This window comes from Sapajus apella, unplaced genomic scaffold (assembly GCF_009761245.1).
Source record: "Sapajus apella isolate SASKATOON/1434 unplaced genomic scaffold, GSC_monkey_1.0 scaffold104, whole genome shotgun sequence".
Taxonomy (NCBI): Eukaryota; Metazoa; Chordata; class Mammalia; order Primates; family Cebidae; genus Sapajus; species Sapajus apella.
In genome coordinates this window covers 1,238,098-1,262,091 of record NW_022437044.1, presented here as the reverse complement: position 1 = coordinate 1,262,091, position 23,994 = coordinate 1,238,098, and the positions used below count along the sequence as shown (strand labels likewise).

The 23,994-nt window shown below is 38.4% G+C and overlaps 1 protein-coding gene and 1 long non-coding RNA gene across 5 annotated transcripts in view; one reads left to right on the top strand and one right to left on the bottom strand.

Annotated features, from left to right (window-relative positions):
* The window catches only part of DACH2 (dachshund family transcription factor 2), a 660,631-nt gene that overhangs the window by 279,338 nt on the left and 357,299 nt on the right, over window positions 1–23,994 (bottom strand). The gene's annotated exons all lie outside the window — the stretch shown is intronic.
* Window positions 14,426–17,272, top strand: LOC116536852. Its single transcript, XR_004262826.1, has 3 exons — window positions 14,426–14,857; window positions 16,466–16,471; window positions 17,263–17,272. It is a non-coding gene; the product is annotated as an uncharacterized LOC116536852 (long non-coding RNA).

Here is a 23,994-nt window from a genome sequence, read left to right as displayed (position 1 = left end):
AAAGGATCAATGCAACAAGAAGAGCTAACGATCCTAAATATATACGCACCCAATACAGGAGCACCCAGATACATAAGGCAAGTTCTTAATGACATACAAAGAGACTTAGACTCCCACACAATAAGAGTGGGAGACTTTAACACCCCATTGTCAACATTAGACAGATCAACCAGACAGAAAATTAACAAGGATATCCAGGACTTGAACTCAGACCTGGACCAAGCAAACCTAATAGATATTTACAGAACTCTCCACCCCAAATCCACAGAATATACATTCTTCTCAGCACCACATCACACCTACTCTAAAATTGACCACATAATTGGGAGTAAATCACTCCTCAGCAAATGCAAAAGAACGGAAATCGCAACAAACAGTCTCTCAGACCACAGTGCAATCAAGTTAGAACTCAGAACTCAAAAACTAACCCAGAAACGCACAGCTTCATGGAAACTGAACAACTTGCTCTTGAATGTTGGATAAACAATGAAATGAAGACAGAAATAAAGATGTTCTTCGAAACCAACGAGAATGAAGACACAACATACCAGAATCTCTGGGACACATTTAAAGCAGTCTCTAGAGGAAAATATATAGCAATAAGTGCCCACATGAGAAGCAAGGAGAGATCAAAAATTGACACCCTATTGTCAAAATTGAAAGAGCTAGAGGAGCAAGATCAAAAAACCTCAAAGTCTAGCAGAAGACAAGAAATAGCTAAGATCAGAGCAGAACTGAAGGAGATAGAGACACAAAAAACCCTTCAAAAAATCAATAAATCCAGGAGCTGGTTGTTTGAAAAGATCAACAAAATAGACAGACCACTAGCCAGATTAATAAAAAAGAAAAGAGAGAATAACCAAATTGATGCAATGAAAAACGATAAAGGGGATATCACCACAGATTCCACAGAAATTCAAATTATCATCAGAGATTATTTCAAACAACTCTATGCACACAAACTAATAAACCTGGAAGAAATGGATAAATTCCTGGACACTTGCCTCCTCCCAAGCCTAAACCAGGAAGAAACTGAAACATTGAACAGACCCATAACAAGGTCTGAAGTTGAGGCAGCTATTAAGAGCTTACCACCCAAAAAAAGCCCAGGTCCAGATGGGTTCACAGCTGAATTCTACCAGACATACAAAGAGGAGCTGGTACCATTTCTTCTGAAAGTATTCCAAACAAAACAAAAAGAGGGAATTCTTCCTAAATCATTTTATGACACCAACATCATCCTGATTCCAAAACCCGGCAGAGACTCAACAAGAAAAGAAAACTTCAGGCCAATATCCATGATGAACATAGATGCAAAAATCTTCAATAAAATACTGACAAGCCGATTGCAACAGCACATCAAAAAGCTTATCCACCATGATCAAGTAGGCTTCATCCCGGGGATGCAAGGCTGGTTCAACATACGCAAGTCTATAAACGTAATTCACCACATAAACAGAACCAAAGACAAAAACCACATGATTATCTCAATTGATGCAGAGAAGGCGTTTGACAAAATTCAACAGCCCTTTATGCTAAAAACCCTCAATAAGCTAGGTATCGATGGAACGTATCTCAAAATAATAAAAGCTATTTATGACAAACCAACAGCCAATATCATACTGAATGGGCAAAAACTGGAAGCATTTCCCTTGAAATGTGGCACCAGACAAGGATGCCCTCTTTCACCGCTGCTATTCAATATAGTATTAGAAGTTCTAGCCAGAGCAATCAGGCAAGAAAAAGAAATAAAGGGCATTCAAATAGGAAAGGAGGAAGTCAAATTGTCTCTATTTGCAGACGACATGATTGTATATCTAGAAGACCCCATCGTCTCCGCCCCAAACCTCCTGAAACTGATAAGCAAGTTCAGCAAAGTCTCAGGATACAAAATCAATGTGCAAAAATCACACGCATTCCTATACACCAATAACAGACTTAAAGAGAGCCAAATCAAGAACAAACTTCCATTCACAATTGCCACAAAGAGAATAAAATACCTAGGAATACAACTAACAAGGAATGTAAAGGACCTCTTCAAGGAGAACTACAAGCCACTGCTCAACGAAATAAGAGAGGACACAAACAGATGGAGAAACATTCCATGTTCATGGTTAGGAAGAATCAATATCGTGAAAATGGCCATACTGCCCAAAGTAATTTACAGATTCAATGCTGTCCCCATCAAGCTACCAATGACCTTCTTCACAGAACTGGAAAAAACCACCTTAAACTTCATATGGAACCAAAAGAAAGCCTGCATAGCCAAGTCAATTCTAAGCAAAAAGGACAAAGCGGGAGGCATCACACTACCGGACTTCAAACTATACTACAAGGCTTCAGTAATCAAAACAGCATGGTACTGGTACCAAAACAGAGATATAGACCAATGGAACAGAACAGAGGTCTCAGAGGCAACACAACAGATCTACAACCATCTGATCTTTGACAAACCAGACAAAAGCAAGCAATGGGGAAAGGATTCCCTGTTCAATAAATGGTGTTGGGAAAGCTGGCTAGCCATGTGCAGAAAGCAGAAACTGGACCCCTTCCTGACACCTTACACTAAAATTAACTCCAGATGGATTAAAGACTTAAACATAAGACCAACACCATAAAAACCCTAGAAGAAAATCTAGGTAAAACCATGCAGGACATAGGTGTAGGCAAGGACTTCATGACCAAAACACCAAAAGCATTGACCGCAAAAGCCAAAATAGACAAATGGGACCTAATCAAACTCCACAGCTTCTACACAGCAAAAGAAACAGCCATTAGAGTGAATCGGCAACCAACAGAATTGGAAAAAATTTTTGCAGTTTTCCCATCTGACAAAGGGCTGATATCCAGAATTTACAAAGAACTAAAACAGATTTACAAGAAAAAAACTAACAAGCCCATTCAAAAGTGGGCAAAGGATATGAACACTTTACAAAAGAAGACATACGTGAGGCCAACAAACATATAAAAAAATGCTCATCCTCACTGGTCATCAGAGAACTGCAAATCAAAACAACATTGAGATACCATCTCACGCCAGTTAGAATGGCGATCATTAAAAAATCTGGAAACAACAGATGCTGGAGAGGATGTGGAGAAATAGGAAGAGTTTAGCACTGTTGGTAGGAGTGTAAATTAGTTCAACCATTGTGGAAGACAGTGTGGTGATTCCTCAAGTACCTAGATATAGAAATTCCATTTGACACAGCAATCCCATTGCTGGGTATATATCCTAATGATTACAAATCATTCTACTATAAGGACACGTGCACACAAATGTTCATTGCAGCACTGTTTACAATGGCAAAGACCTGGAACCAACACAAATGCCCATCGACGATAGACTGGATAGGGAAAATGTGGCACATATACACTATGGAATATTATGCAGCCATCAAAAACGATGAGTTTAGGTCCTTTGTAGGGATATGGATGAACCTGGAAACCATCATTCTCAGCAAACTGACAGAAGAGCAGAAGATCAAACACCGCATGTTCTCACTCATAGGCGGGTGTTGAACAATGAGAACACGTGGACACAGGGAGGGGGGCACTACACGCTGGGGTCAGTTGGGGGGAAATAGGGGAGGGACGGTGGAGTTGGGGAGCTGGGGAGAGATAGCAAGGGGAGAAATGCCAGATGTAGGTGATGGGGAGGAAGGCAGCAAATCACAGTGCCACGTGTGTACCTATGCAACAATCTTGCATGTTCTTCACATGTACCCCAAAACCTAAAATGCAATAAAATAAATAAATGGGGAAGAAAAAAAAAGAATCTGTGTTTAACCAGTTTCCCATTTTCTAAAGCTTAAATGTCTGTAATTCTATTTTAAAAAAAACTAGTAGAAGTAAAATTTCATTAAAGCTCATCTTATTTAATTTTTTTTCTTTCCTATTTTGTCTCATTTGAAAATCACAAGCATTGCCTTGTACCTCCCAGCAATGTGGATCATAAAAAATTTTGGATGTTTTCTAAATCAATTGGAAACCTAAAATATTTTAACACTACTAGATCAGAAAGTTGAATATCTATAAACCTGCCCAAGCACATGGGCTAATTCACATCCACTAAGTGGATTAGCTGAAATAAGCATAATAAATGAAAGAGAATAAAATAAAAAACAATTTCACACTAAATGAAGTCTTGACTTATAGTAAGTTGCAGTTCTGATGGTCCAAGGCATAGAATTAGTTTTGCCACTCAATAATTTGACTGATTCACTCGAGTAGCCAGAAGAGGATATTTTCTCCCTGATTTCAGTGTAATCAAGTCATCTGCTCAGCAATTGCTGGGGCCAAGACAATTGCACTCCACTGAGCACAGAGCGTGCACAGGGAGTAACAAGGGCACCAGCTTTCTTCATATATGTGCAGAACTACTGAGCATTAATGGCAGTCAGAATTAACTCTTCCCAATGCATTATTATGCTTTCCTTTCCATGTTAAATGTAATGTGAAATGGAGCTAGCCATCTTACATCCTCAAGTAACCACCCTTCCCAATCAGCACTAATGGTATGTTCTCTTTATTTACTAATAGATTTTAAAATACATTTTTAAAATCAATGAAAAATGAACAAAAGAAAACACTTTAAATGACACTATGAATCAAACAAAATTGAACCATTTCAATAATGTGTTTCACTATAGGCAGCTGTGTGTGTGTGTGTGTGTGTGTGTGTGTGTGCGCGCGCGCGCGTGCACGCACGCACGCACTGTAGCACATTACTTTTCATTTTCTCTAAAAGTTGTCTGAAATGGCACCAGACCAACATAATGCAAAATTAGAAATCCAATGACAAAGTCGAAATGATCTTCAGTGAGAAAAAATCCAAACCTTTACTAATAAAAAGTGATCTTTGCAAAATGTATTTCTATCTGTTATGAACACATAATAGACAATCCCACTGGCCAATGAAATTTTTAAATTTTATCTAAGGAAACTCCCTTGGTTTCATTTAATTGCCATGCACACTGGAAGTATTCAATAAAGTTTTAGTGAACCCATCTATCGTGTTTCCACAAGTTGACCTATTTCTTTCACATAATGGGGATTCTCTTCGACATGTCAAAGAGGCTTCAGACAAACCAATTGGATTGGGGCATTGGAGGATTTCATGTTGTTCTCTCTCTTACACCAAAAACAAAACAAAGGTATTTAATTCACAGGTGCATGGCCTGAATTTGTCTACACTTTACTGGCACAGTGGGTCCAGATAAAGGGGATTAGAAGGTTAAGATGACACAACTAGTGCTTGACCACAATACAAGACTTGACTCCCTCCTCCCTTTTTTAAAATTTTGACCTTTACAAAAGGGAGGAGGGGGTCAAGCCTTGTTTCGCTAGTCATTAAAAAAAGTGAAAATGAGCACAGTTCAGAAGGTTTATAATCTGCGAAAAAGCAGATCAGTAGATATTTTCAAACAGTAGCCCAGAGGCATCTGCCCCATTGTCCAGTTTGAAAGGGAGGTGTTAATCGGGTGTCGTGGCTCCCACCTGTAATCCCAGCACTTTGAGAGGCAGAGGCAGGAAGAGCAGAAGGTCAGGAGATCGAGGCCATCCTGGCCAACATGGTGAAAACCCGTCTCTACTAAAAATATAAACATTTAGCTGGGTGTGGTGGCAAGTGCCTGTAATCCACGCTACTGGGGAGGCTGAGGCAGGAGAATTGCTGGAACCCTGGAGGCGGAGGTTGCAATGAAACAAGATCATAACACTACACTCCAGCCTGGGAGACAGAGCGAGACTACATCTCAAAAAAAGAAAAGAAAAAAGAAAAGAAAAGGGGTGTTGGGTAGGTCTCAAACATAAGATCAGCTCATGAAGCCAAATATTGAACATATACTACCTTAGGTTAAATCCATCTGCTGGTGAAATTTTGAAAACTGTTTGTCTCAAAAGCACAGCCAATCAATCTGCACATAAATTATTTCCACATTAACTGATCATTCGAGGAAAAAAAAAACCTGCTGCAAAAAACTAGAAAATAAAATATATTATTAAATTCCATCTAAATTACCATTATTTCAGCCAATATTTTATTTCCTATTCTATGATAGAATTCACTCAAATATTTCATAGGAATAATTAGGTCAACAACCTTGTAAACCATCTATATTAATAAATGAAAATGTGATCTTGCCTAATTTAATAACAAAGTATCAAAATGTTCTTTCGGTATGCCAAGATTTATGAATGATTATCATGTCTTTCATTTATTGAATTATTATTTTCCTTTCATGGTTTGCTTTTAAAACTGCCTGTATTTCTCAGGTTTAAAAATATTACATAATATGATCAGCCCTTAATAAAGTTTCTTTTTCCTAAAAGTGTTTCATTTCTAATTTAAATTATAAGCATGGAAAAATAGTAACATTATGAATCTACTTACCAGAATAAACTGAGTGGGAAGAAAATTTTGACAGTTACAAAAATGACTGTGGACTCTGAACCACTTTAAAATCTTTGTCCTTAGTTTTGTTTTTAAGACTGGAGACATCACATTAAATTCTTTTAATTCATATTAATTTTTTTAACTCTTATTTTAGGTTCAGAAATATATATGCATGTTTGTTATCTAGGTAAACTGCATGTCATGGGGGTTTGTGCAGCATGATTTCAGGGGTTTTTTTGTTTTTTTGTTGTTTTTTAATTTGCTGAGCATTGTTTCATGTCTGTTTGGTTTTAGAATATGTGCCATGAGAATGTATATTCTGTCATTGAGGATGGAGAGTTATGTAGATATGTATTAGGTCCAGAGTTGAGTTCAGGTTCCAAATATCTTTGTTAATTTTCTGCCTTGATGATCTGTCTAATACTGACAATGAAACATTGATCTTTCCCACTATTATTGTGTGGGAGTGTATGTCTCTTGTAGATCTCCAAGAACTTTATGAATCTGGGTGTATCCATGTTGGGTGCATATATATTTAGGAAAGTTAGTTCTTCTGGTTAAATTAAATGCTTTACCATTATATAATGCCTTTCTTCATCTTTTTAAATCTTTTTTTGACTTAAAGTCTATTTTCTGAAATTAAAGTAGCAACCCCCCTTTTTTCCATTTTGTGTTTGGTAAATTTTTCTCTATCCTTATACTTTGAGCCTATGGGTGTCATGGCATGTGAGATGGGTCTCTTGAAGACATCAAATCATTAGGTCTTGCTTTCTTATCTAATTGCTGCTTGTGTGCCTTTTAGTTGGGGCATTTAACCCATTTACATGCAAGTTTAATATTGGCACATACAGATTTGATCCCATCATAGTCTTGTTAGCTGGGTATTATGCAGATTTCTTTGCGTCTTTGCTGTATAGTGTCAATAGTTTATGTACTTAATGTGTTTTAGTAGTGGCTGGTAAGGGTTTTTCCTTTTCATATTTAGCACTCACTTCAGGACCCTTTGTAAGGCCTGTCTGGTGGTAACAAATTCCCCTAACTTTTGCTTATCTGACAAGGATCTTATTTCTCCTTCACTTATGAAGCTTAGTTTGGCCAGAAATGAAACTCTTAGTTGGAATTTCTTTTCTTCAAGAATGCTGAATATAGGCGCCCTTAATCTATTTTGGCTTGTAAGGTTTATGCTGAAAGGTACATTGTTAGCCTGATGGGATTCCCTTTGTAGATAACAAGCCCCTCTCACTAGCTACTTTTAACATTTTTTCTTCATGTTTACTTTGGACAATCTGATGACTGTGTGTCTTAGGGATTGTTGTCTGGTACAGTATTTTGCAGGAGATCTCTGGATTTCCTGATTTTGAATGTTGGCTTCTGTGGTGAGACTGGGGAAATTTTCATGCACAATATTCTGAATTATGTTTTCCAGTTGCTTTTTCTCCTTGTCTTGACATGCCAATGAGTCATACATTTGGTCTCTTTACATCATCTCATATTTCTTGGAGGTTTTGTTCATTCTCCTTTAATCTTTTTTTCTATATTATTGTCTGAGTGAGTTATTTCAGAGAACCATTCTTTGAGACTTTGATGAGACTTTGAGTCTCAGTCTCAAAGAGCTGAGACTCTTACCTCAGCTTTGTCAATTCTGCTAAAACTTGCAATTGCATTCTCACATTCTTGAAGAATTTTCCAGCTCTGTCAAATCAGTCTGGTTTTTGAATGGCCATTTCATCTTTGATCTCCTGTATCAGTTTATCGTATTCCTTAGAGTCCTTGTATCAGGTTTCAAGTTTTTCCTGTATCTCACTGATCTTCATTCCTATCCATATTCTGAATTCTATTTTTATCATTTTAGTCATTTAAGATGGTTTAGAACCATTGCTGGAGAACTAGTGCAGTCATTTGGAGGTGAGAAGATATTCTGTCTTTTTGACTTGTGAGAGTTCTTGTGTTGTTTCTTTCTCATCTGTGAGGCTAATGTTCCTCCAACCTTTGAAGTTGCTATCTTTTGGATGGGTTTTATATTTTTACATTTATCTTCTTTGATGCCTTTGAGGGTTTGATTGGTGTATAAGGTGGGTTCAATAGACTAGTATCATTTCCCTTCTCTAGGAGTCAGTCGGGGGCAGGAACAAGTTCATGTGCGCAGTAGTCTCATGCTGGATTTCCATCTTCCTATTTCCTCAGCCCTGCCTCTGTGTCCTCCTTCTGTCCATTGTCAATGCCGTCTCTCTGAAGATCTACTCTGAGTGCACCAGTCTTCCTAATGTCTCTGTCTCTCCATGGCAGATGTTTCTCTTGGCTTCATCTAGTCAACCTTCTTCTGGGCTTTCAGATCTCTGTTCCACTGTGTTTTCCTCAGAGAAGGCCCCCCCTTGACCCTCCAGCTAGGTCAGATGCACATCAGATGGACTCAGTAGCAAAGAGTATGATGACTTCAGTGAGTTTCAAAGTATTGTGGTCTTTGGCCAAGTTTGATGGCCACAGATGCTAATGTAGGAGATGCCCACAGCCATCCATTGCATCATGAATCTTGTGAAGCCTGAGAAGCTAGGTTTCTGCTCCACCTCAGTGATCACTAGGCCTATATGCACAGACAGCTTCTCCAGGGAATGTAAATTGTATATTATCTGTGTTATTGTGTAGAAGGGTGATTTTAATGTTAAGATAAACCTGATATCTTGCGTCTTAATCTTTTTTGTGTTGCTATAACAGAATATATGAGTTGGGATAATTTATAAAGAAAACAGATTTATTTAGCTTATGATTCTGCAGGCCAGAATGTTCAAGGGGCATGGCACAGGCATCTACTCTGCTTCTAAAAAGTGTTTTTGTGTTGCATTGCCACATGGCAGAAGATCAAAGGTGAAACCAACTCATGCAAAAATGGCACCTCAAAGGTTGTCCTGCCATTATAACAACCACTGTTGTAAAAACTAATCTATTCCCACAAGAACGAATTTGGTTTCATTAGAACAAAAATTATTTTATTCATTACCATGGAAATGACACCAATCCATTCTTGAGAAATCATCCTCATGGCCCAAAAACCTTCTAGTAATCCCTACCTACCACCACACTGGAGATAAAATTGTAACATGAATTATAGCAGGGAAGAACCATATTCCAACAACAGTAATTTATTCATGTTCAAGGGAATTTATCTTTCTTTTCCTATCCTTAACTATCTGGTGGAGAGGAAAAAAGCAGAGAAAAGACTAAAGAACAGACAATAAAAGGGAAGAGAAAGTGACAGAATATCCTACATCTTTATATCACTGCCTCTGTAAGAAAAATAAATAAATAGTTTAAAATGGAACAAAGGGGCAGGTATTTGCTGGAGATAAGGATGTTGTTCTAAGTCTTAATACTTTAAAATTATTCCAATATCAATTGTCTCCTAATTCTCAAAAAATTTCTTTTTTTTTTAACCACTCAGGGATTAAGACTACAAGCTCTAAAGCTAGACCTTCTTGGATGAAATCTCATGAACAACATTTATGGTAGATACCTTCCTCCTCATGCACGCAAGCAAACACTCCTGTGACATGATTTCTTCATCTATAAAATCAGAGTAATAAGAGTACCTATCTCATATACTTGTTAAGATCAAATAAGATAATGTATACTGTTGAGCATATAGTATGTTTAGTAAATTTTATCTATTTTTTTCTCCTAAATGTAAACTCAAAGGAATTTAATATTATTGACCCATTTGCCCTAATTTTTTATAATAATTCTTAGACTAAAATCAGACATGTTGGGAGAGAGATCCAAGATGGCTGGTCACTAGCAGCTCGGGATTGTAGCTCCCACTGAAAGCACAGAGAACGAGAGGATGCCACACTTTCAGATCAATTTTTGTTGCTCATGCACCAGGAGATTCCCAGCGGAGGAACCCCACGTGTCACCAGCGCGACTCTTGAGGCCGGTGAGGCGGTTTTGCCACTGCCTTGGAGCGGCGGTTCTTGGTGCAGAGTCAGAAAAGCACCAACAATCTTAAAGCCGCTGTTTTGGCCGGCACAGTGGGTTGCTCAGATTCTAGCACCGGGAACCAACAAGTTGGACGTCCATTCAGAAACCCAACCATAAAGATGGTAATTATAAAGATCACAGATGGATAAATCTATAAAGAAGGGAAGAAAACAGCCTAAAAAGGCTGAGAATACCCAAATTCAGAACGCCTCTCCCTCTACAGGGGATCACAGTTCCTCATCAGCAACAGAACAAGGCCTGATGGAGAAAGACTGTGTTCCATTAGCAGAAGCAGGCTTTAAAAAGTGGATGATAAGAAACTTCTGGGAATTAAAAGAACTTGTTCTAAACCAATGCAAAGAAACTAAGAACTTTGAAAAAAGGTTTGACGAAATGTTAACAAGAGTACACAATTTAGAGAGGAATGTAAGTGAATTAATGGAGCTGAAAAATACAACAGGAGAACTTCGCTTTCTATGCACAAGTTTTAACAGCCGAATTGATCAAGCAGAAGAAAAGATATTAGAGGTCGAAGACCAACTTCATGAAATAAAACAAAAAGACAAGATTAGAGAAAAAAGGATAAAAAAGAATGAGCAAAGTCTCCAAGAAATATGGGACTATATGAAAAGACCTAATCTACGTTTGATAGGTGTACCTGAATGTGACGAAGAGAATCAATCCAAACTGGAAATTACGCTTCAGGATATTATTCAGGAAAACTTTCCCAACCTAGCAAGGCAGGACAATATTCAACTCCAGGAAATACAGAGAACACCACTAAGATATTCCTCAAGAAGGCCAGCCTGAAGACACATAATCGCCAGATTCACCAGGGTTGAAACGAAAGAGAAAATACTGAGGGCAGCCAGAAAGAAAGTTACCCATAAAGGGAAGCCCATCAGACTCACAGCAGATCTCTCAGCAGAAACCCTACAAGCCAGAAGAGAGTGGGGGCCAATATTCAACATCCTTAAAGAAAAGAACTTTCAACCCAGAGTTTTACATCCAGCCAAACTAAGCTTCATAAGTGAAGGAAAAATAAAATCTTTTGTGAACAAGCAAGCACTTAGAGATTAGATTTCATCACCACCAGGCCTGCTTTACAAGAGCTTCTGAAAGAACCACTACAAATAGAAAGGAACAACCAGTATCAGCCTTTCTAAAAAATGCCAAAAAATAAAGAACATCAACATAATTAAGAAATTGCATCAATTAATGAGACCCATTGGTATGCTACATCCAGATCCATCTTACATGCAAGGATACACAAAGACTCAAAACAAAGGGATGGAGAAAAATTTACCAACCAAATGGAGAGCAAAAATAAATAAATAGAAAGCAGGAGTTGCAATTTTTGCTGATAAAACAGACTTCAAAGCAACAAAGATCAAAAGAAGCAAAGAAGGATATTACATAAAGATAAAAGGATCAATGTAACAAGAAGAGCTAAAGATCCTAAATATATATGCACCCAATACAGAAATACTCAAATATATAAGACTTATAAAGAGACTTGGACTCCCACACAATAATAGTGGGAGACTTACAGATCAATGAGACAGAAAGTTAACGTCGATATTCAGGACTTGAACTCAGATCCGGAACAAGTAGACTTAATTAACATTCATAGAACTCTCCACTTTAAATACACAAAATATACACTCTTATCAGTGCTACATCACACGTATTTACAGGTTTAAATGAAATATTGGTTGGCTGCTTGTTAATTATTTTCTTCCCTCATTTTATTTTATGTCTCTATTATTAAACATAATTACAGGCATACCCATTTTTAGACTGTATTTTAGCTCGGGTAATAAAGCAACACCCCTGTTCTCTCTCTCTCTTCCTCTTCCTCTTTCTTCCTTTCCTTTATTCTTTTTCTTTTTCTTTTTCTTTTTAATTCTTTTTCTTTCTTTCTCTCTTTCTTCCTCTTAAAAAAAAAATTAGATATGTTTTCTTTCCATTTATCAAACTTAGGTGTTAACCCACTGAGACCTGGGTTATCTTTTTATAAAGGAAAAAGATTAAATAGACAATCAAGTTTTACCTTTTCTTGAGTCTGCCTTATGCAATAACATATATTTATATAAATATGTATATATTTCCATTTAACAAAAGCATATTCAGTGTCTATTAAAGGAAATATACTGTGTTAGACAAAAGGGGAAGGGGTGAGAGAAAATAAAATACAGACATGGGCCACAATAAGCCTATACATTGGAATTAAAGGGGAAGCAATTATTATTTTCTGGAGATGTAAAGGATTATTTATCACAGAGGCCCAAACTGTGTGCTAATGAGCACATATTCTCTAACCGTTGAGTAGCAACTCTATATTCTCCTGTATCTTACAAATTTAATAGAATAGAAATGAGAACCTGATATGTCTTCAATGTAACATTGATTTTAAAGAAATAAAGGAAATCTTCTTTGCACACCAATGTGTTTCTGATTTATAGATTTAACATAATACCATAATCATTATATCAGCACCCACATTTTTGTAACACATGCCTTTTTCACAGGTAAGCATTTTGTAATGACTATTTCTGTCCCTCAGCTCATAAGCACTAAAAAGTGAGAGATGATATTCATTATTGAATAGAAACTTTGTTTAGTCATAACAATTCTGAATGGCAATGAAGCATACCATTAGCATTCATAAACATGTGGACTATTACTTCTCTAGCACGGTAGTTTATGTTAATTTATGATATTTTTATGTAGTGAAGACCCACATCTTTTTCACAGCCTGTCAGAGTAGCAACAAATTATAGCAATCACAGCACTAAAAATTACAACATAAAGCAAATATTTATCTAATTTGAAGTTTGTGATTTTGAGACTAAGTGTATCAGCTACACTCTATAGAAAACAAACAAATATATAAATAACTTTTCCTGTGCTCCAACTTAAAAACAGCTATAAGTTCAGCAATTTAATGTCCAGATCACCAGTCACAATTTGGATAGTCACCAGACAATATAACCCTAGTAAATATACCAGCAGAAGAGATCAAAACATATGTGGTCTTTCTTCATATTTGACAGTAACTCTGCTGATTGGACTACTTCCTTTGTACACAAATGTGTTTGAAAACATAGATCTGAATCTGATATGTGATGCACATTTTTTTGACATGATACTTGTAGCCTCTGTCTGCAGTTTTAGATTTAACATCTTGTTTCTATGTTTGTGATATGCCTGTTATTTTATTTCAAATAGTAGTCCCATTGTAGACTGAAGGATAGCCACGTGGTTGCCTGCTCCTGATTGTCCTCAAATATAGAAAAAGGTTAACTTGGAGTTATTAAGCACTATCTGAAAATCAGCAGACGGAAACCACTCAGTAGAGGAAAAATGATGAATCGAATGCATTCTCTGCAATGCTCAGATGAAAATGAACTAATATTACTTTCAAACATAGATGTTTCAAGATGTATTGAGTTTATCATAGCTAAACATAACATTAATTTGAATTTGTTAGTTTGAGAAAATTAAGCTGCTTTATAACCATAAATTTGCAATCATTCACACTTTTAATTAATTATTCACACTGATTTTAAACATGCTAAGTTGTAGACAGAGAGACCCCCTTTCAAATGGATCAAATGCAATATAGAATCTTTATGCCATAGCTACATAATTTTAAGGCAGATTTCCTGAATAAAAATATTACTAGTGGACCTTTATTGAATACTTACCATACCAGACACAATGCTAAGTTGTTTACATTCATAATCTCATTTAATGTTTATAACAATTTATGAGGCTGACACTTATTATCTTAATTTTACAGAAGAAGAAGTTTAGTCACAGAAAGGAAGTAATGTGCCCAGAGCCATATACTTTGTTGTATAACATCATTTTGTGTCTCATATTTAAATGTGTTCACTGATTTCTCAATAGAGCAGTCTTTTATTGCAAAAGTTTTTTAAAACTTCAAAAGTGCTATGCACACTTCAAAGAGAAATTATCATGAACAACAACAAAATACACAGCTTTCAGTTATTATAAAATGAAAATGGGACGTTAATACCCAAAGATGTTCTTTCTGGACCTATCCTCATAATGAAATCCTGAAATGAAGACCTACAAATTTCCTCGGGAAGGTATCCGTATGAGTCCATTTTAACACTGCTATAAATATGCTACATGAGATTGGATAATTTAAAAGGAAAAGAGGTTTAATTGACTCACAATTTCTCATGAATGGAGGGCCCTCAGGAAACTTACAATGCTGGAAGAAAGCAAAGGGGAAGCAAGGAATATCTTCACAAGGTGGCATGAGAGAGAGGGTGGAGGTGAAACTGCTAAACACTTTAAAACCATCATATCTCATAAGAACTCATTCACTAGCAGAAGAACAGCAAGAGGGAAACCACCTGCATGAGCTAATCACCTCCAACCTGGTCCCTCCCTCAAAAGATGGGGATTACAATTCAAGATGTGATTTGGGTGTGGACACAGATCCAAACCATAACAGTATTTCATCAGCGACTCCATTTTGCACTTATTATTCTCTCTGGGATGTGCTCCTCAACTTTCTATGGTCAACTCATTTCGCTCCCTGCAACTATAGATATTTCTACCTCAGGATTATTTCTTTGCTTTGAAGCTTCCAAAGTCTCTCAAGGAGTCCTCTCTTCCATATGCAGAGATACTTAAATAAAATTATCTCATAACTCTTTACTTATTGGGACACTCTTTGCAACAGTTTGAATCTGTTCCTCAAAAAGCATGTGATCAAAATATAATTGCCAAAGCAACAGTGTTTGGAAGTCAGGCCTAAGGGGAGGTGTTTGGGTCATGAGAGCTCCAGCCACATGAATTGATATGTACTGATTATAAAAAGAACTTGAGGCTACAAGTTTGCTCTCTTGCTTTCTCTTGCTATCTTGCCTTTTGCCACCTGATGATTCAGCAAGAAGGCATTCACAGTTGCCAGCCCCTTGATCTTGGACTTCCAAGGCTCCAGAACTGTGAGCTAATAAGTTTCTGTTCATAATAAATTACCAAGTCTGTGATATTCTGATATTGAAGTAAAAATAAACTAAGACAGAAAATTGTTGCCAAGAAGAGGGGCTATTGTTATAACACGTATCTGAAAACATAAAAGCAGATTTGGAACTGGGTAAGTAGGAGATGCTGGAATAATTTGGAGGAGAAGGAAAGAAAAAGCCTAGATTGCCCTAAATAGACTGTTAAGGAAAATTTGGGTGGTGGCTCAAAAGAAAAGAATTGTAGAAAATTCTGAAGATTTTAGAGGTTATTTAAGTGGTGATGATCAGGATGTTGATAGAAATATGGATTGTAAAGAACATTCTGATGAGGTGTCAGAAGGAAATGAGGAGCAAGATATTGGAAGGTAAAGACCACCCTTGTCATAAAGTGGCAAAGAATGTGGCTGAATTGTATCCAGGCCAAAGGGATTTGTTGAAGGCAGAATTTAAGACCAATGAACTAGAATATCTGGTGAAAAAAGTATCTAAAAAGCAAATCAGGGACTTCTGCCAAGATAGCCAGATAGGAACAGCTCTGGAGCACAGTTCCCAGCAAGAGCGACACAGAAAGCGGGTCATCCCTGCATTTCCAATCAAAGTACTAGTTTCATCTCAATGGGAATGGTTGGAAAGTGGGTGTAGACCAAGGAGGGCAAACCAAGGCAGGGTTGGGCGCTGCTTCACCCAGGAAGTGCAACAGGCCATAAGACCCATCCTCCTACCCAACAGAGATCATTGGGGACTTTCTTGGATACTCCAGCACTCCCATTCAGACACTGCACTTCTCCCACCTTCTTTACAACCCACAGACCAGGAGATTCCAGCGAGGGCCAACAAGCACCAATGGTTTTCAGCACAAAACTGGGTGGCCATTTTAGCCAGTGCCTGGAATGCCTGCAAGACAGAGCTGCCCATTCCTCTGAAAAAATGGGGCTGAAGGCAGAGGACTAAGTGATTCGCAGGTCCTGCCACCACAAAGACCAGCAAACTGAAACCCACTGGCTAGAAAGTTTTGCAGCCAGCACAGCAGTTTGAGCTTGATGAGGGGGAGGGACGTATGCCATTACCGAGGCAGTCCACCATTACTGAGGCAGTTGTAACCTTCCTGTGCCAAGAAAACCACAATAAAGTTTACACAGCAGCTGGGCAGAGTTCACGGCAGCTCAGCAATGCCTCTGCAGGCAGTCTGTGACTAGATTCCCTACTAGCTGGACAGAGCATCTCTTAAAAAAGGCAGCAGCCCATCAGGGACTTACAAATAAAGCCCCACCTTTCCAGGACAGGGCACTTGGGAAAAGTGGCAGTTGTGAGTTTTGCTGCAGCAGACTTAAACATCCTTGCCCAGCAGCTCTGAAGGGAGCAACAGAGCTCACAGCACAGCACTTGAGCTCTGAAAAGGTACAGACTGCCTCCTCAAGCAGTTCCCTGACCCTTGTATATCCAAAGAGACACCTCATAGAGGAGAGCTCTGGCCAACATCTGGTGGGGACCCTCCTGGGATGAAGCTACCACAGGAAAAACCAGGAAGCAACCCTTGCTTTTCTGCAGCCACTGCAGGTGATTCCCAAGCAACTAGGCTATCGAGTGGACCTCCAGAATTCCTGTAGCAGAAAGGCCTGACTGTTAGAAGGAAAACTAAACAACAGAAAGAAATAGCTTCAACATCAACAAAAAGGAGATACTCAGAGACCCCATCCAAAAGTCACCAACTTCAAAGACCAAAGGTACATTAAACCATGAGGAAGGGAAGAAATCATCACAAAAAGATGAAATCACCAAAAACCAGAACATCTTTCCTCCTCCAAGGGATCACAACTCCTCACAAGCAAGGGAAGAAAACTGGATAGAGAATGAGTTTGATGAATGGACAAAAGCAGGCTTCAGAAGGTGGGTAATAACAAACTTGTCTGAGCTGAAGGAGCAAGTCCTAATCCAATGCAAAGAAACTAAGAACATTGAGAAAAGGTTACATAAAATGCTAACTAGAATAACCAGCCTAGAGAAGAACATAAACAACTTGATGCAGCTGAAAAACACAACATGAGAACTTTGTGAAGCATACACAAATTTCAATAGCCAAATCAATCAAGCAGAAGAAAGTATGTGAGAGGCTGAAGATCAACTCAGTAAAATAAAATAAGAAGGAAGATTAGAGAAAAAAGAGTGAAAAGAAATGAACAAAGCCTCCAAGAAACATGAGACTATGTGAAAAGACCTAATCTACATTCGATCACTGTGCCTGAATGGGATGGGGAGTATAAATCCAAGCTGGAAAACACTCATCACTATATTATCCAGGAGAACTTCACCAACCTAGCACGGCTGGCCAACATTCAAATCCAGGAAATATAGAGAACACCACAAAGATATTCTCCAAGAAGAGCAAACCCAAGGCACATAAACATTCCTAAAGATAGCACTAAACATGGAAAAGAACAATGAGTACCAGCCACCGCAAAAACGTACCAAATGTTACAGACATAGACACAATGAAGAAAATGCATCAACTACTGAATAAAACAACCAGCTAGTATCAAAATGGCAGGATCAAATTGACTCATAACAATATTAACCTTAAATGTTAATGGACTAAATGCCCTAATTAAAAGAAACAGACTGGCAAATTGAATAAAGAGTCAATACCCATTGGTGTGCTGTATTCAAGAGACCCATCTCATGTGCAAAGACACACATAGACTCAAAATAAAGGGATGGAGGAAGATTTATTAAGCAAATAGAGAGAGAGAGAAAAAAAAAAAAAAACAGGGGTTGGAATCCTAGTCTCTGATAAAATGGACTTTAAACCAACAAAGATCAAAAGAGACAAAGAAGGGCATTACATAATGGTAAAGAATCAATGCAACAAGAAGAGCTAACTACCCTAAACATATATGCACCCAATACAGGAGCACCCAGATACATAAAGTAAGTTTTTAATGACCTACAAAGGAACTTAGACTCCCAAAAAAATGAGAGTGGGAGACTTTAACACTCCACTGTCAATATTAGACAGATCAACAAGACAAAAAATTAACAAGGATATCCAGGACTTGAATGAAGATCTGGACCAACCAGACCTAATAGACATCTACAGAACTCTCCACCACAAATCCACAAAATATACATTCCTCTCAGCACCACATTAAAATTGCTCTAAAATTGACCACATATTTGGAAGTAAATCACTCATCGGCAAATGCAAAAGAATGGAAATTATAATAACAAGTCTCTCAGACCAGAGTGCAATCAAATTAGAACTCAGGATTAAGAAACTCACTCAAAACCACACAACTGCATGGAAAATGAACAACCTGCTCCTGAATAACTACTGGATAAATAATGAAATGAAGGCAAAAATAAATATTTCCTTTGAAACAATGAGAAAGAAGATATAAAGTACGAGAATATCTGGGACACATTTAAAGCAGTATCTAGAGGGAAGTTTATAGAAATAAATGCCCACCAGAGAAACAAAGAAAGTAAAGAACTAGACGAGCAAGATCAAACACACTCAAAAGCTAGCAGAATACAGGAAATAACTAAAGTTGGAGCAGAACTGAAGGAGATAGGGACACAAAAAATAACCTGCAAAAAATCAATATATCCAGGAGCTGGTTTTTTGAAAAGATCAACAACATAGATATACTACTAGCCAGACTAATAAGAAAGAAAAGAGAGGAGAATCAAATAGATGCAATAAAAAATGATAAAGAGGATATCACCACTGATTCCACAGAAATACAAACTATGATCAGAGATTACTACAAAAAACTCTATGCACATAAACGAGTAAACCTAGTAAAAATAGATAAATTCCTGGAAACTTCCACCCTCCTAAGACTAAAACAGAAAGAAGTTGAATTCCTGAATAGACCAATAAAAAGGTCTGAAGTTCAGGCAGCAATTAATATGCTACTAACGAGAAAAAGTCCAGACCCAGAAGGGTTCACAGCCAAATTCTATCAGATGTACAAAGACGAGCTGATATCATTCCTTCTGAAACTATTCCAAACAATACAAAAACAGGGACTCCTCCCTAACTCATTTTGTGAGACCAACATCATCCTGATGCCAAAACCTGGCAGAGACACAATTAAAAAAGAAAATTTCAATAAAATACTGGCAAATCGAATGCAACAGTAAATCAAAAAGTTTATTGATCACAATCAAGTAGGCTTCATCTCAGGGATGTAAGGCTGAATCAACAAATGCAAATCTATAAATGTAATCCATAACATAAACAGAACCAAAGACAAAAACCACATGATTACCTCAATAGATGCAGAGAAGGCATTCAACAAAATTGAACAGCCCTTTATGCTAACAACTCTCAATAAACTAGGTATTGATAGAATGTATCTGAAAATAATAAAAGCTATTTTTGACAAATCAACAGCCAATATCATACTGAATTGGCAAAAACTGAAAATATTCCCACTGAAAACTGGCACTAGACATGGGTACCCTCTCTCACCATTCCTATTCAATATAGTATTGGAAGTTCTAACCAGAGCAATCAGGTAACAAAAAAAAATTAAAGGTATTCAATTAGGAAAAGATGAAGTCAAATTGTCTCTCTTTGCACACAACATGATTGTATATTAAAAGACCCCATCGCCTCAGCCCAAAATCTCTTTAAGGGGATAAGCAACTTCAGCAAAGTCTCAGGATACAAAATCAATGTGGAAAAATCACGAGCATCCCTAAACACCAATGACAGACAAACAGAGGGCCAAATCATGAGTAAACTTTCATTTACAATTGCCACAAAGAGAATAAAATACCCAGGAATACAATCAACAAAGGATGTGAAGGACCTCTTCAATGAGAGCTACAAACCACTGATCAATGAAATAAGAGAGGACACAAGTAGATGGAAAAATATTCCATGCTTCTGGTTAGGAAAAATCAATCTCATGAAAATGGCCACACTGCCCAAAGTAATTTATAGATTCAATGTTATCCCTATCAAGCTACCATTGACCTTCTTAACAGAACTGGGAAAAAACCATCTTAAACTTCAAATGGAACAAAAAATAGCCCACAAAGCAAAGACAATCCTAAGCAAAAGAACAAAGCTGGAGGCAGCACACTATCTGACTTCAACCTATACTACAAGGCTACAGTAATGAAAACAGCATGGTACTGGTACCAAAACAAGAATATGGACCAATGGAATAGAACAAAGGCCTTGGAGCTAACACCACACATCTCCAACAATCTGATCTTTGACAAACCTGACAACAACAAGCAACGGGGAAAGGGTTCCCTGTTTAATAAATGATGTTGGGAAAACTGGCTAGCCATGTGCAGAAACCTGATACTGGATCCCTTCCTTACACCTAATACAAAAATTAACTTCAGATGAATTAAAGACTTAAACATAAGACCTAACACCATAAAAACCCTAGGAAAAAACCTAGGCAAAACCATTCAGGACATAGGCATAGGCAAGGACCTCATGATTAAAACACCAAAAGCAATGGAAACAAGTGCCAAAATAGACAAATGGGATCAAATTAAACTTAAGACCTTCTGCACAGCAAAGGAAACAATTATTACGGTGAACCAGAAACCAAAAGAATGGGAAAAAAATTTTTGCAAGCTGCCCATCTGACAAAGGGCTAATATCTAGAATCTACAGAGAACTAAAAAAATTTACAAGTAAAAAAACAAACAACTCATTGAAAAGTGGGCAAAGGACATGAAGACCTACTTTTCAGAAGAAGACATTTATGCAGCCAACATAGGAAAAAATGCTCATCACTTGTCATTAGAGAAATTCAAATCAAAACCACATTGAGATACCATCTCATGCCAGTTAGAATGGCAATCATTAAAAAATCCAGAGACAAAAGTTATTTATCGGAGGGATCCAAGATGGCCGATTAGGAGCAGCTCAGGATTCCAGCTCCCAGCAAAAGTACAGAGTGTAAGTGGATGCCGTATTTCCAGACGGATTTTTATTGCCCACAGACCAGGAGATTCCCAGGCGGAGGAGCCCCATGGATCCACAGCATGGCTGATTTGGCCAGTGTGGTTATTTTGGCTGGCACAGCTGTCTTGCCGGTCCCCTGGTCAAGCGGTTCTCCATACAAAATACACAGTTCTGGGCACCATGTTAGCTGGCCATTGGAGCTCTGGGAAGGCAGAGTCACCCATTCATCTGATTAAAAAGGGGACTGAAACAGGGAGCCAGGCCAGGAGATTCCCAGGCAAAAACGCGCCACGAATCTCAGCACCGCTGTTTCAGCCAGAGCAGTAGGTCGCTGCACAGGAAATCACACAGATCCCAGCACCTTTTCAACATGCAACTGGAACACCTGGGAGAGAGTCGACCACTTAACTAAAAAAAAAAGGCTCTGAGACAGCACAGCTGAATCCGGGAGGGTCCAGCTCTGTGGGGGAGGGGCGTCCACCATTACCGAGGCACTCCACCATTACGGAGGAAGTCCGCCATTGCTAAGGCAGCCCGCTGTTACCGAGGCAACCCACGATTACAGAGAGAGTCAGCCATTACAGAGGTGGCCCACCATTGCCAAGGCAGTTCTAACTACACTCGTAAAAACAGGACTGCAGGGAAGTTCACAAGGCAGCGGGGTGCAGCCCACAGCAGCTCAGCAAAGCCTCTGCAGGCAGACAGTGACCAGGTTGCCTCTTGCTGGGCAGGGCAGCCCTGAAAAAAAGGCAGCAACATAACAGAAACTCATAAATAAAGCTCTAACTCCCTAGGACAGAGCACCTGGGGAAAAAAAAGGGGTTTATGAGTTCTGCTGCAGCAGACTTAAACGTACCTGCCCAGCAGCTCTGAATGAACAGAGCTCACAGCTCAGCACTTGAGCTCCTATGAAGGACAAACTGTCTCCTCAAGCAGCTCCCAGACCCCTGTATATCCAAAGAGTCACCTCATAAAGGAGAGCTCAGACTGACATTTGGTGGGTATCCTTCTGGGACGAAGATAGCAGAAGAAGAAACTGGCAGCAACCCTTACTGTTCTTCAGTCACTGCAGGTGATCCCCATGCAATCAGGGACTAGAGTGGACCTCAGCAGTCCTACAGCAGAGGGGCCAGACAGTTAGAAGGAACTCTAAGAAACAGAAAGAAATAACTTCATCATCAACAAACTGGACGTCCACTCAGAGATCCAATCTGAAAGTCAACAACCACAAAGATGACAGGTGGATAAATCCACTAAGATGGGAAGAAACCACTCAGAGACCCAATCTGAAAGTCAACAACTACAAAGATGACAGGTGGATGAATCCACAAAGATGGGAAGAAGTGCAAAAAGGATGAAAAAACCCGAAACCAGAATGCCTCTCCTCCTACAAGGGATCACAACGCCTCACCAGCAAGGGAACAAGGCTGCATGGAGAATGAGTGTGATGATATGACAGAATCAGGCTTTGGAAGGTGAGTAATAAGAAACTTCTGTGAGCTAAAAGAACATGCTCTAACCCAATGCAAAGAAACTACAAACTTTGAAAAAAGATTTGACGAAATGCTAACGAGAATAGACAACCTAGAGAGAAATATAAGTGAATTGATGGAGCTGAAAAACACAACACGAGAACTTCGCGAAGCATACACAAGTTTCAACAGCCAAATTGACCAAGCATAAGAAAGGATATCAGAGGTCGAAGATCAACTCAATGAAATAAAACGAGAAGACAAGATTAGAGAAAAAAGGGTTAAAAGGAATGAACAAAGTCTCCAAGAAATATGGGACTATGCGAAAATACCTAATCTACATCTGATAGGTGTCCCTGAATGTGACGGAGAGAATGAATCCAAGCTGGAAAATATTCTTCAGGATATTATCCAGGAAAACTTCCCCAACGTAGTAAGGCAAGCCAATATTCGAGTCCAGGAAATACAGAGAACACCACAAAGATATTCCTCAAGAAAAGCAACCCCAAGGCACATAATCGTCAGATTCACCAGGGTTGAAATGCAGGAGAAAATGCTAAGGGCAGCCAGAGAGAAAGGTCGGGTTACACACAAAGGGAAGCCCATCAGACTCATAGCAGATCTTTCAGCAGAAACCCTACAAGCCAGAAGAGAGTGGGGGCCAATATTCAACATCCTTAAAGAAAAGAACTTTCAACCCAGAATTTCATATCCACCCAAACTAAATTTCATAAATGAAGGAAAAATAAAATCCTTTGTGAACAAGTAAGTACTCAGTGATTTCATCACCACGAGGCCTGCTTTACAAGAGCTCCTGAAAGAGGCACTAAACATAGAAAGAAACAACCAGTACCAGCCACTCCAAAAACATGCCAAATGGTAAAGAGCATCAACACAATGAAGAAACTGCATCAACTAACAGGCAAAACAGCCAGCTAGCATCAAAATGAAAGGATCAAATTCACACATAACAATATTAACCCTAAATGTAAATGGGCTAAATGCCCCAATCAAAAGACACAGATTGGCAAATTGGATAAAAAGCCAAAACCCATCAGTGTGCTGTATCCAGGAAACCCATCTCAAATGCAAGGATACACAAAGGCTCAAAACAAAGGGATGGAGGAGGATTTACCAAGGAAATGGTGAACAAAAAAAAGTAGGAGTTGCAATTCTCATCTGAGAAAATAGACTTTAAACCAACAAAGA